The sequence below is a fragment of the Hipposideros armiger genome, unplaced genomic scaffold (assembly GCF_001890085.2).
Source record: "Hipposideros armiger isolate ML-2016 unplaced genomic scaffold, ASM189008v1 scaffold_0, whole genome shotgun sequence".
In the NCBI taxonomy this organism is placed as follows: domain Eukaryota; kingdom Metazoa; phylum Chordata; class Mammalia; order Chiroptera; family Hipposideridae; genus Hipposideros; species Hipposideros armiger.
The window spans coordinates 1664203-1677173 of NW_017731350.1; the positions used below are offsets into that span (position 1 = coordinate 1664203).

Consider the following 12971-nt stretch of genomic DNA (forward strand, 5'->3'; position numbering starts at 1 on the left):
TAATTAATTTTTATTGTATTTTATAAAAGTATCAGTGGTAACAGATTGGGAATTTTTAAAAACTTTTCTAAAACTCTGGTCTTTCACCAATGACAGTTTGAGAAACACTTCTGTAAAGATCCTTTAGACGCTGAAGGTCTTTGGATATGAAGATAAACTGCTTTACCCTGATGTCCCCTTAATCTCTGGTTTCCCCATTGCAGTAACAAACACTATTAACTTATTCCTTTCCAAGTGTTCTTTTGTCTGCTAAATTGACGGTAATATCAATATAGTTCACTGCTTAAAATTTATCACCAGATTATCTGTCTGGCTGCTCAGAATCTGTAACACCACTTCATTTGCATTCAGATATAGCTACAACATATTCTTGGATTCATTCCTTATAAGAAGACATTAGCTAATCTGATGATCCAGTTTGGAAGGGTCGCCCTATCTTGCATCGTGACTGCTGGCACAATCCATGGCAGTCAGTCATATAATGTTTTAGAAAGTCTAAAGATAGAGTGTCTCAGTTTTCAATCCCAGGCCTTCACACCTGAAGTAATAGCCTGCAGCGTCCTGAGCTCCTGCTTCAAGTCCCGTTACTGCGGCAATTTTGCCCATCGACCTGGACTCACAATTCTCCATTTGAACTATTTTGGTCCCAGAATTCTTTTCTGACTTACATATTCTTTTATTTCTTATATGAATATATAAAGATGGACTTAATAAATATATGTATAAAAACCAACTGGTAACAAACAATTCCTAAAGACATTTTTATTACACGCTTTAATAACTCAAATAATAGGGAAAAAATGGGAGTCTGAGAATTTAGGTCACAGTCAATCAGTGACAGACAATAAAATAACTACTTGTATTTAATTTCTGCCCAAGTACCAACTATTAAATTGTATTCCCTCCCCATAGTCTTTAATTTGTAGACATCTACAAACTCTTGTCAAATTATCTACTGCTCTGAGATCTAGCCCATTTGTAGTAACCTACTGCCTAGAAACTATTGCTATTGTAGACAGCTACTTTTTCTGAATGAGTTCTAATACTGAACTATTTCTAATGTTTAAGTTTTAGTCTCAATCGCCTAACAAATTTCTATCTGAATTCTATCCAGTAATTTTTTTTTCGTGTTCATATCTAAAGATATTCCACAAATAAACATGGCTGGAAAACTCATCCCAGAGTATACTATATTAATGTGTGATTCCTATCTTTTCCTGACCAGTGCTTTCTTGGGAAACAAACAAACAAACACACAAAACATACATCTGGTAGAGAAGGCCTGTGATCTAGTCTTCACCTCCACCACTTAAGTAAACCTGAATGAGTTTCTGAACCTCTCTGAGTCTTACGTCTTCACATATTTAAAAAAGCTTTTAAAGGGGAGTTATAGAAATATTCCTCACAGATTTACCAAGGGAAAAGACAGTCTATGAAAAAAAAATAACTTTATACTATTCACAAATGCTAAATTCATTTACTGCTCATTTCTTCATAGAAAAAAAATAGAGGGAGAACAGACACTGTCTATTTAGAGCTCTGAATCTGGCCTTGGTCAGGGGCCACTATGGGATTCACGGTAAAATCAATTTGATATTCTTTCTAGGAATGCTGCTGAAAGTTCTATCATTTCTACAATACAAATTATTATATATACTCACACGAGGAGTCCTGATGATAAACTTACACTTGGAAGAGCCCAAAGAAGTGACAAAGCTGCTTTCCTTTGAATTCCATTCTTCTTCCAGCCCATTTCTTGTCTTCTACCCCAATATCTATCTTTTTTCCTAATACCAATAGAAATTGCCCCTTCTGCTGTTTCACCCAAATGGGCGCGTACACCAGAAACTGACTTTAAGCCATATTCACTTTTTGGTTTTTTTTACAAATTACACAAAATTTTTTCACTGTAAAAAATCCTAATACAGAAATGAAAGTATCAAGTACCGCTTCACTGCTCATACCTCTTCCTGCTCCTGAGTTAACCACTGTATTGGGTTTGTTAAATATTTTCCCAAATCTCTCTCTCTCTCTGTGTGTGTGTGTGTGTGTGTGTGTGTATGACTTTTTCACACAATTACAATCATATAATACCTGCTATTCTGTAAACTGACTCTTTTCCTACTTGCCATTCAACACTGATCAATACTATTCTAGCTTGGCATTTTGGAAGGCCTGACAATATTTCCAAGTGATGGGCCACTGAGATCATTCCATCCAGAACACAGTTTCTTAAGAGCTTCAATAAGTACTTACTGAGTGAAAACAGGCATGGTACCTGCCCTCCTGGAGTTAAAAGTCTAGCATAAGACTCAACATTAAATAAAAAATCAGCAGTAAACATAACTTTACATTGCAGTAAGTGCTAACATAGGATGTTACACGAGAATACAGTAGGAGGTCTAATTCAGATGGGGGCTAGGGGAGCCCTGTGAAACTCTGAAAAAGACACAGTCAAGCTAAATCTGAAGCACTGTAGAAATTAGGAAACTGGTCCCAGGAGAGAAAGAATGCTCTGGGAAAAGGAAGAAGGTGAGCAAAAGCCCCGAGCTGGAAAAGAGCTGGGGGTGCTCTGCAGATGGAGAGAAGGTCAGTGAGGCTACGGAAGAGAACCACACAACGTAAGGAAAGCACCACAAGATAAGGCTGAGAAGGTAGAGGACAGCCAAGTCATGCAGCAAATCATTAAGCATTTGGGGATTTTATTCTAAGTAAAGGAAAGCCATTCAATGATTCTGAACACGTGACACGATCTGATTTATTTTCTTATTTAAATTTAAAATAAATGTATTAGATTAAAAACAATGTAAATGGCTGCTGGGCGGAAAACAGATTACAGAAGAGCTAGAACAGTGCTAAACAAACTAGTTAGGACTAGTTTACACAAGAGATGGTGATGCTGACAGTGCAGAGAGAGGGAAATGGGTGGAGTGAAGGCCAAAGAGCCTCTGAGAGGAGTTGCTGAGCCTTAGAATACACAAAAATGGAAAGACAGTCTATGCTCATGAATTTGGAGAATTAACATTGTTAAAATGTCCACGTTATCCAAAGCAATCTACAGATTCAGTGCAATCCTTATCAAAATTCCAATGACATTTTTCACAGAAATAGAACAAAACATCCTAAAATTTGTATAGAAGCACAAAAGACCCGGAATAGTCAAAGCAATCTTGAGAGAGAAGAATAAAGCCAGAGGCATCACACTCCCTGATTTCAAACTATATTGTAAAGCAACAGTACTCAAAACAGTATGGTTCTGGCAGAAAAAAAGACACACAGACCAATGGAACAGAATTGAGAGCCCACAAATAAACCCACATAAATATGGACAACTAATTTACCACAAACTTACAATATAAAAAAAATCGCCTCAGTAAAAAATGGTGCTGAAAAAACTAGACAGCCTCATGCAAAAGAATGAAACTAGACCACTATCTTACACAGCACACAAAATTAACTCGAAATGAATTAAAGACTTGAATGTACGACCTGAAGCCATAAAATACATAGATGAAAACATGAGTCCTAAGCTCCTGGACATCAGTCCTAAGGCCATTTTTGTGGCTTTGATTCCAACAGCAAGGGAAACAAAAATAAACAAACAAATGAGACTACATCAAACTAAAAGGCTTCTACACAGCAAGGGAAACCATCCACAAAACAAAATGGCAATCAACCCAATAGGAGAAGATATTTTGCAAATGATATTTCCAATAAGTGATTAATATCCAGAATATATAAAGAACTCATACAACTCAACAAAACAACAAACAACCTGATTTAAAAAATGGACAGAGGATCTGAGCAGACACTTTTCCAAGGAAGACATACACATGGATAACAGGCACATGAAAAGACGTTCAACATCACTAAATATTAGGGAAATGCAAATCCAAACCACAATGAGATATCACCTCTCACTTGTTAGAATGGCTACTATCAAAAAGACAAGAAATAACAATTGTTGGAGAGTATATAGAGAAAAGGAAACCCTCATGCACTGTTGGTGGGATTATAAATTGGTGCAACCACTATGGGAAACAGTATAGAGAAATTCTTCAAAAAACTAAGAATAGAACTACCATATGATCCAGCTATTCCACTTCTGGGTATTTATCCAAAGAGTATAAAAACACTAACTCGATAGTTGCACCCTTATGTTCACTGCAGCATTATTCACAATAGCCAAGAGATGGAAACAATCTAAGCGTCCATCAACTAATGAATGGATAAAAAAAAGCTAAAAAAATACACAACACACACACACACACACACACACACACACACACACACACACACACACACTCTCTCAATCACATGGCCATAAAAAAAAAAGATGAAATATTGCTTTTTGTGACAACATGGATAGACCTTGAGGGTATTATGCTAAGGGAAGTAAGTCAGGTGGAAAAGGACAAAAATCATGATTTCAGTCAGGTGGAATATAAAACAAAGGAAACAAAAAAATGAACAAACTAAACAAGCTCATAAAGACAACAGATTGGTGGGTACCAGAGAGGAAGGGGAATGGCAGGGTACTAAATAGGTAAAGGGGGTCAAATGTATGGTGATGGATGAAAACTAGACTTTCTACTATAGTGACCCCACTATAGTGTATACAGGTATTAAATTATAATGTTGTATACCTGAAATTTACATAATGCTGTTAACCAAGTTACCGCAATAAAAAAAGAAAAGTTTACAATTTCAGCACTGTTTTAAACTTTCCTCACTGTGCTTAATTTAGTCTGCCTTCCCAGCCAAAAGCTTGAATCAAAGCATAAACTGAAAAACAAAACAAAAAAAACCCCTCAATGTTAAAAGACTAATAGCTATTCTTCTAAGGTCAGAAAGACAAGGACACCTGCTTTCACCATTTCTATTCAGAAAAGTACTGAAAGTCCTAACAAGAGCAATTGTGCAAGAAAAAGAAATAAAAGGCATCCAAATTAGAAAGGAAAAAGTAAAATTGTCTCTGTTTGCAGATAACATGATCTTACATATAGAAAACCCTAAAGATTTCACACAAAAACTGTTAGAACTAATAAATGAATTCAAGAAAATTGCAACATAATCAACACACAAAAATCAGCTGCATTTCTATACATTGATAATGAATAATCTGCAAAGTAAATTATGAAAACATCGCATTTACAACAGTATCAGAAAAGGTAAAATACTTAGGAATGAACTTAAACAAAGAGGCAAAAGACTTCAACACTCAAAACTACAAAACACTGCTGAAAGAAATTAAAGAAGGCACCGATAATGGAAAGACATCCTGTGTTCTCTGAAGGCTTAATATTGTTAAGATGTCAATATTACCCAAAGCATTCAACAGATTCAATGCAATCTCCATCAAAAGCTCAATAATGTTTTTTGCAGAAATAAAAAAAGTCATCCTAAAATTCGTATGGAAGCTCAAAGGACCCCAAATAACCAAAGCAATCTTGAAAAAGAAGAACAAAGCTGGAAGTTTCACACTTCCCGATTTCAAAACTTACTACAAAGCTATAGTAATCAAAAGAATGTGATACTACCATAAAGGATGACAATTGTGAAGACAATAGAGAGCACAGAAATAAACCCTCACATACGTGGTCAAATGATTTTCAACAAGGATACCAAAATCATTTAATGGGGAGAGGCTGTCCATCCAACAGAGTATTGGGAAAACTGGACATCGAAGGAGAAAGAAGAGGAGGCGGAGGGGGGGGAGGGGGAGGAGGAAGAGGAAGAGGAGGAGACAACAACAAAAGAAATGAAGTTGGACCCTTATCTTATACCATACACAAAAATTTTGAATTCAAAATTCAAAATGGATCAAAGACCTAACCATAAGAGCTAAAATGATACAGCCCTTAGAAGAAAACATAGGGGGAAAGCTTTATGACATTGGATTTAGCAATGATTTCTTGGATGTGACACCAAAAGGACAGGCAACAAAAGAAAAAATAAGTTAGACTTCATCGAAAGGAAAAACTCTGTGCATCAATGGATATTATTAACAGAGTTAAAAGGCAACCTATGGAATGAGAGAAGATATTTGCAAATCATATATCTGACAAGGGATTGATATCCAGAATATATAAAGAACTCCTACAACTCAACAACAAAAACCCAATTAAAAAATGAACAAAGGACTTGAATAGACAATTCTCCAAAGAAGATACACCAAATGACCAATAAGCACATTAACATATGTTCAACATCACTAGTCACCAGGGAAATGCACATGAAATCCACAATGAGATACCACTTCACATCCATAATAAGTGTTGGTGAGGATGTGGAAAAACGGAAACCCTTGTGCATTACTGGTAGCAATGCAAAATGGTACAGCCACTATAGAACAAAATGGTATGGAGAGTCCTCAAACAATTAAACACAGAATTACAATACGACCCATCATTCCCCATCTGGGTATATACTCAAAAGAACTGAAAAAAGGAACTCAAAACAGATATTTGTACACCCATGCTTATAGCAGCATTATTCACAATAGCCAAAAGGTGGAAGCAACCCAAATGTCCATCAATGGATGAATGGATGAACAAAATGTGGTATACACACACACACACACACACACACACACACACACACATACACACACACACGCCCTGGAATATTTATTCAGCCTTAAAAAGAAAGGAAATTTTGATACATGCTACAACATGGATGAACCTTGAAGACATTATGCTAAGTGAAATAAGCCAGTCACAAAAGTACAAACACTGCATAATTCCACTTATATGAGATACCCAAAGCAGTCAAATTCATAGACAAAAAATAAAATGGTGATTTCCAAGGGCTAGCGGAAGGGAGGAATGGGGAGTTATTGTTTAATGGGCACAGGGTTTCAGTTTTACAAAGTGAAAAAGGTTCTGGAGATGGATGGCGGTGATGACTGCACAACAATGTGAATGTACTTAATGCCACTGAACTGTACACTTACCCGTGGTTAAAATGGTAAATTTATGTTATGTATATTTTCCCATATTAAATAAAGTACATGCTAAGGCTCCAACTGAACATGTTAATAATTTACTGAACCCCATTTTTTAAATAAAGTTTTTTCAATGAAAAGAGTCTTAGGAGTCCACAGATGAAAAAAAACCCAATGGTTCTTTAGTAGGGCATTATACCTACTTAACAGTGGAACATCAAAACATTCTCTAAAACTTCCACTTGATTCAAGATCTCTTACCAATAAGTTGGCAAGAGCAAAGGTTGAGATTAAAATCTTTTCAGAAAACAAAAAGGATATATTTTTCAAAAAGTCAAGAGAAACAAGGTCAATGGGAAAAACAACTTTCATAACAGGCCGTTAGAAAGATAACCAAACTACTCAGGAAATGTGGCCCTGGAAAGGAAGAGTACAAAATTATTTCTCAAGAACATGGCCCCAAAAGCCAAGATTATTCAAGTAACATAGATGCTGTTCTACATGGGCATAAGGAGTCCTTTAACATACTAGGTGATGGTGTAGGACTAATGGATTTGGAGCCCTAAAACAAACATATGTGCCTATTAACATGTACTAAAAGAGGCTCACTTATCGTCTAATCTTAAAGAGCATGGCAAATTTTTTGTCTTAATGGAACAAAACTAGTCAAAAAATACTACCTTAAAATTGCACAGAATAGAGAGGACAAAGATAACAGGAGTGAGTTTCTGTTTCCTTGAACAATGCAAGGCAGAGCTAGGAACAGACTAAAAGAATCTTCTACCTGCTTTCCTCTACACATTAGACTGGCTACTTCCCTCACCTCTTCCCCAACCCAACCTCCATACCCAATGAAGTCACCCTGAAATGAAGTCACTGCAGGGCATGAAAAGTCCCAAATTCACAACTACCTGAAACTCCAGACCCAGATTTATCCCAGCACTTACCACCCCAGACTCTGTGGGAAGGCTGGGATCCCAGCAAAAGTTCCCAAGGTCAGTGAATTCAGAGTTCACTGGGTCAAGGCTAACATCACCATTTTGACTTTTCCCCAAAAAAATCCTAAATACAAAATATAAAATAAGTAACAGCACTTTGAAATGTTAAAAGATCCATAAACTGTTTAATTAATCATATTATACTATTATAATTAGAAGGCAAACAATCGGCTACCCAAGTTAAATCTCTAAGAGTAGGAAAGAGTATGAGCTGAGGCGTGAGGGGTAGGAGTAGGGAGAACTGTTTATTCTGGTTAAAAAAAGCCCGAGAAATAAATCCTGAAGGACAACCTGGGCTCAATAACAGCACTCAAAATTATCAGCACCATGCACTTGTTCACTGGGTTTCTAGATGCTCTGCTACCTAGATAAGCAGCCTGAGCCCTAGCGAAACTTCTGCCCTGTAACATCGACAACCCCACCCACCCACTGCCCCACTGGCTCTCCACCCTCCGACAGAACTGCTCTTCTAGTCTGCACACCATCTTACCAGGCCTCGGCACTCAGTCGGGCTTCTTCAACCCTCCCTCGAGAATTGCTACAAGTCTCTGCTCAAGACAACCAAGATTCAATCTTTAATAACTACTGAAAACTGCTAGGTTTTAGATGCTAAAAAGTTGGCATCTCCAAGCCCATTCATCTTCAACCTAATCAACCTTCACAACATATAAAAAGCTTTGCAAATCAATAAGAAAAAGACAAACACCCCACCAGAAAAATGGACAAATGTCATGAATTGGTAATTTTTACACACACACACACACACACACACACACCAATAAATAAAGCAAAATAAGAGTAATTAAATACCATTTCCATCTACTGAATTAGCAAATAATCTTATAAAATTTATAATACTGATATTATCAAAGTTGTAGAGGAACTGGCATCTTCATATACTGCTGGTGGGAATGTAAGCTGATAATATATTTCTGGAGAGAAATATAATGACAAGTATATTTATATATCCTTACATGTAAATATAATATACCACCATATTAAATACATCAAAAGGCTTAAAATTTATACACTTGTTGGCCCAATAATTGGAATTTTGCTGATAATTAGGAATATATGCATCCATATTTATATTTTTAAATATAAGCACTTTTATTTTTTATAGCCCAGAGAAGATCTCCAATAATGAATCTGACAGTCGCCTATAAAAGATCGGGTTCCTGCCTGATCACACTGGGGAGGCTCAGTAGTTAACAAGCCCACCCAGGCACAAAGAGCTTCAATCCACATTTTAGAACCGCATTCTTTAATAATGGACTGCCAAGAATCATCAGTTTGAGAAAGCCAACAGCATTGAGGACAGAAAGCAAAACAGAGATAATGCAAGATATAGGAAAATGTTTTTTTAATATAATTAGTCAATTGTACCTCAATTTTTTAAAAAACTATAATTAATATCCTTATAGAGAAGATACTGTATCCATGGAACTACAACAGTACGTGTTTTGGGAGCCTCCACCAGTACAGATCAAGGCTCCAAAATTCGAAGGAAAGATCATTTGCAACCTAGACTTCTCTACCTGCCCAAATTATCAATCAAGTTTAAAAGAATTAAAGACATTTTCAGACATCCAGGAACTCAAAAATTGACCCTCCTGCTCCCACTTTCTTAGGATGCTATTAGAGCGTGTGCTCCAACTAAGCAAGAGGGCACAAGAAAGTACAAGGAAGGTGTGAGATCAAACACCTCAAAGAGGCAAAGAGAAATCTACAATGTTAGCTGCATGGCAGACCTAGAGAACAATCAATCCAGATTAAACTGTTTCCTCCACCAACCTTCCCAACTCAGCAGATGGCATGCTCTTCTTTCCATCTCCATTGCCAGCACCATATTCTAAGACTCCATCATCTCTCACCTGGTCTGCCGTAATGGACAGCTAACTAGTCCACCTTATCCTGCACAAGCCATTTTCCATATAACAACCAGTGATATTTTCTTTTTTTAATCAACTGCTTTTATTATGTGACTGTGAGGTATCAACTCTACTGCACCCAATAAAGAACCAATAATTACTTTTATAACAGTTAGATAAATCATTTGTAAAGATAACATCAATTGAAATTTTCTTGCACTTATGACTAATCCATTATAAACAAATGCCAATCTTAAAAACACAATTCCAGAATAAGTGCAGTTACACTGAGCACAGATAAGCAAGTACAAGGAGCTCATTGGCTATGCTACACCAAATGGATGAAAGGTAAAATTGATTTTATACTGTAGGCCTACACAAATAAATACATTTCTATCTTACCCCTGTATGTATGCTTACATTCCTTGTACAAATAACACAACACTCAATTCCATTGACTTGAATAGGATGAACTCGTTAGAAAAAGCTTGAAAAGATTTGGTAATCAACTCCCAAATTTTATGCTTCTTTTTTCTACTTCTATCAATTTCCTGACATGTTATTTAAAATAAGCAGGAAAGTCCTTTCAGTAAATCGAGCAACTGAAGATGCAAGGAAAAACTCAAATAGAGACACAAAGTCTTGAAGAAGTCTGGCAAGTTACATGTATCCCATGTTGCTTTTGGGTTCCCATCTCTGCTTTGCTTCAAATACCCACGCAAGTTTCTTCTTTTTTCAAGCAACCTGTGAATTTTCTGCTTCCTTCTTGGCTTTCACAAAGTTGTGGCAGGCAATTGCTTTGGCAATTTTTACACCAAGCTCCCGGGTGGCTAGCTGGTTGCTGAGCTCCTCAGCCTTCTCAATGTCCCACTCTTCCACAGCCGGGTCCAGGCTCTTTTCAAGGCCTGACTTGTCAATTTTTAACAGGGGGTTCAAATCTGTCATTGACTCCAAAACACTGAGTAAGTTCCTTCAACTGGGTTTGACTTGAGGCCTGTTCACTATGAGGTTCTTCTTCATTCTTCAATTTGCATTCCACATATATGAGGGAATTCCAGAAGGTCATTCTTCATATGCATTTACATTTGCCTCTGCTTCAGTTTTTGGTTCATCTGTAGGGAAATCAGAGATCTCAGCTTTTGTAACAGTCTCATCTTTTTTATCTTCCTCTAAGTTAAGTCTGAAGTTCTCTAATGTGTCTTCATCGTCAGAATTCAACTCAACATCACTTTCATTTAGGCCAGGAGGTAGCAGTCCTGGACCGGAGGTAGCAGTCCACTCCACATCTTTTCTTCTCATGGAGCCGACACTCTATCCACGTAGCAAGCTTCTGTCCCTCAGCAGCCAGCACCATTCAGCCCGGACTCCTGCTGTGGCTGCTCATGAAAGGCACGTGGCTCTCAGGGGGGGCCCACTCTTCCACCGGCCCATTACTTCTGCACCTCCAAGGGGGGAGACTATGCTCTGGGCATCTAAACGTGCTTCTCAGTTGCCCTGAAGAGGGCATGCCTCTCCTCAGCAGCCCTCAAGCAGTTATTTATTTTGTATTGCTTTTGGACTTTCTCAAAATCATCTGTTTTCAGCCCTCGCTGACGTGGCATTAAGAATTGCTGCCTTCAGGGCCAGCTGTGTGGCACATTGGTTAAGAGCTGGCTTGGGACGCCAGAGGGCCCCGGTTCAGATCCCACATATGAGGGCCAGTGACACTGCCCTCCACAGCTAAGATGCTGAACAACAGCTCAACCTGGAGCTGGGCTGCCATGGGTCACCGGCAATGGCGTAGGCTGCAGCCCCTGTTGCAGTGGGTTGCCATGAGCTACCGTGTGTAGCCAGCAGCCAGCGTGAGCGGCTAGCAGCCGCCGTGAGCGACCGTCCAGAAGCCGGCAACTGATCTGCCTCGCCCGGGAAGAGCGCAATGATGGTGCCAACTTGGGCTGATGAAGCAACGTCCTCCACAACTAGACTGAAGAACGAAAGGACAGCAACTTGTCTGTTCCCCTTCCCCCAATTCCCCAGCGCTGTTCCCATCCCCCAACTCCCCAATAAAAAAATAAATAAATTTTAAAAATTTAAAAAAAAGAATTGCTGCCTTCAGTGTGGCATTGGCTGGTATGGTTTCTTCGGTTAGGAGATAGACGCCTGGCAGCCATCTTAAGACCCTGCCAACATCGCGCCTTCTCATTCCAACCAGTGATATTTTTTTAATATAAATAAGATAATGTCTCTGCTTAAAATCCTCCAATGGCTCCTCATGCCACCCAGCATAGGACCCAAGTTTCCCAATACAGCCCACCAAGCTCTGCATAATCTGGCCCCTGACTATCTCTAGAATCATCTCATTTCCCTCTCACACCCTCTTACTACGTTCCAACCATAGTGGCCCTGCAGGTCCTTGAACATGTGAAGCTTTCGCCTGCATTTGCACATAGTATTCCCTTTTTATTGTACATCAAATTCCTTAGCTGCTCACACTGAATTATTCTCATCTTTCATGAATCAACGCAAACATCATTCACTTCCTCAGAGCTTCCATCAGTTCTCATTCAGCCCCTCACCAGGTCTCCCTTCATTTCCTTTTCTCAGTGAGTTCAAAAGAGGACTTTTGTTAACAGAATTACGGTATGTCTTAACAGAACAGTATGCAACTATTTAAATGAGGTTATCAAAAAGTATTTAGAAAATATGGCTCAGCAAGACAATGTTTGAAAAATTAGAAGATAGATAGACAATGAGAATTTTTCCTACCAGTTATAAGAACATTCTATAAAGCTGTAATAGTTAAGACAGGGTGGAACTGGTACAAGGACAATGAGGCTGACATATCAGGACAGGAAGCCTAGAAACAGATCCACGTGTGATATAAACTTGACATTAATAACAGAGGTAACCTTGCAGATCCACAGTCAAAGGACGCCCTTTTCAATAAATGATGCTGGGACAACCAATCCTCCTTTTGGGAGAAAAAAACTATATCCCTATCTCACAATACATTTTATAGAAAAAAATACATTTCTTTTAAAGACCAAAAAAGGAAAACTTTAAAATTCTTAGAGGAAGATTTATGTCTTTTGGATATGACAGAATTTCTTGAAGCAATGCTCCCTTTCTCTCTCTTACAAACACACACACACACACACACACACACACACACACACA

General features: G+C 38.1%; 1 protein-coding gene and 1 pseudogene across 3 annotated transcripts in view; both read right to left on the reverse strand.

The window, feature by feature from the left end:
• Positions 1 to 12971, reverse strand: part of BABAM2 (BRISC and BRCA1 A complex member 2) — a 374448-nt gene that overhangs the window by 352712 nt on the left and 8765 nt on the right. The window lies entirely within an intron of this gene.
• On the reverse strand, positions 10021 to 11114 carry LOC109390730 (protein FAM204A pseudogene; annotated as a pseudogene).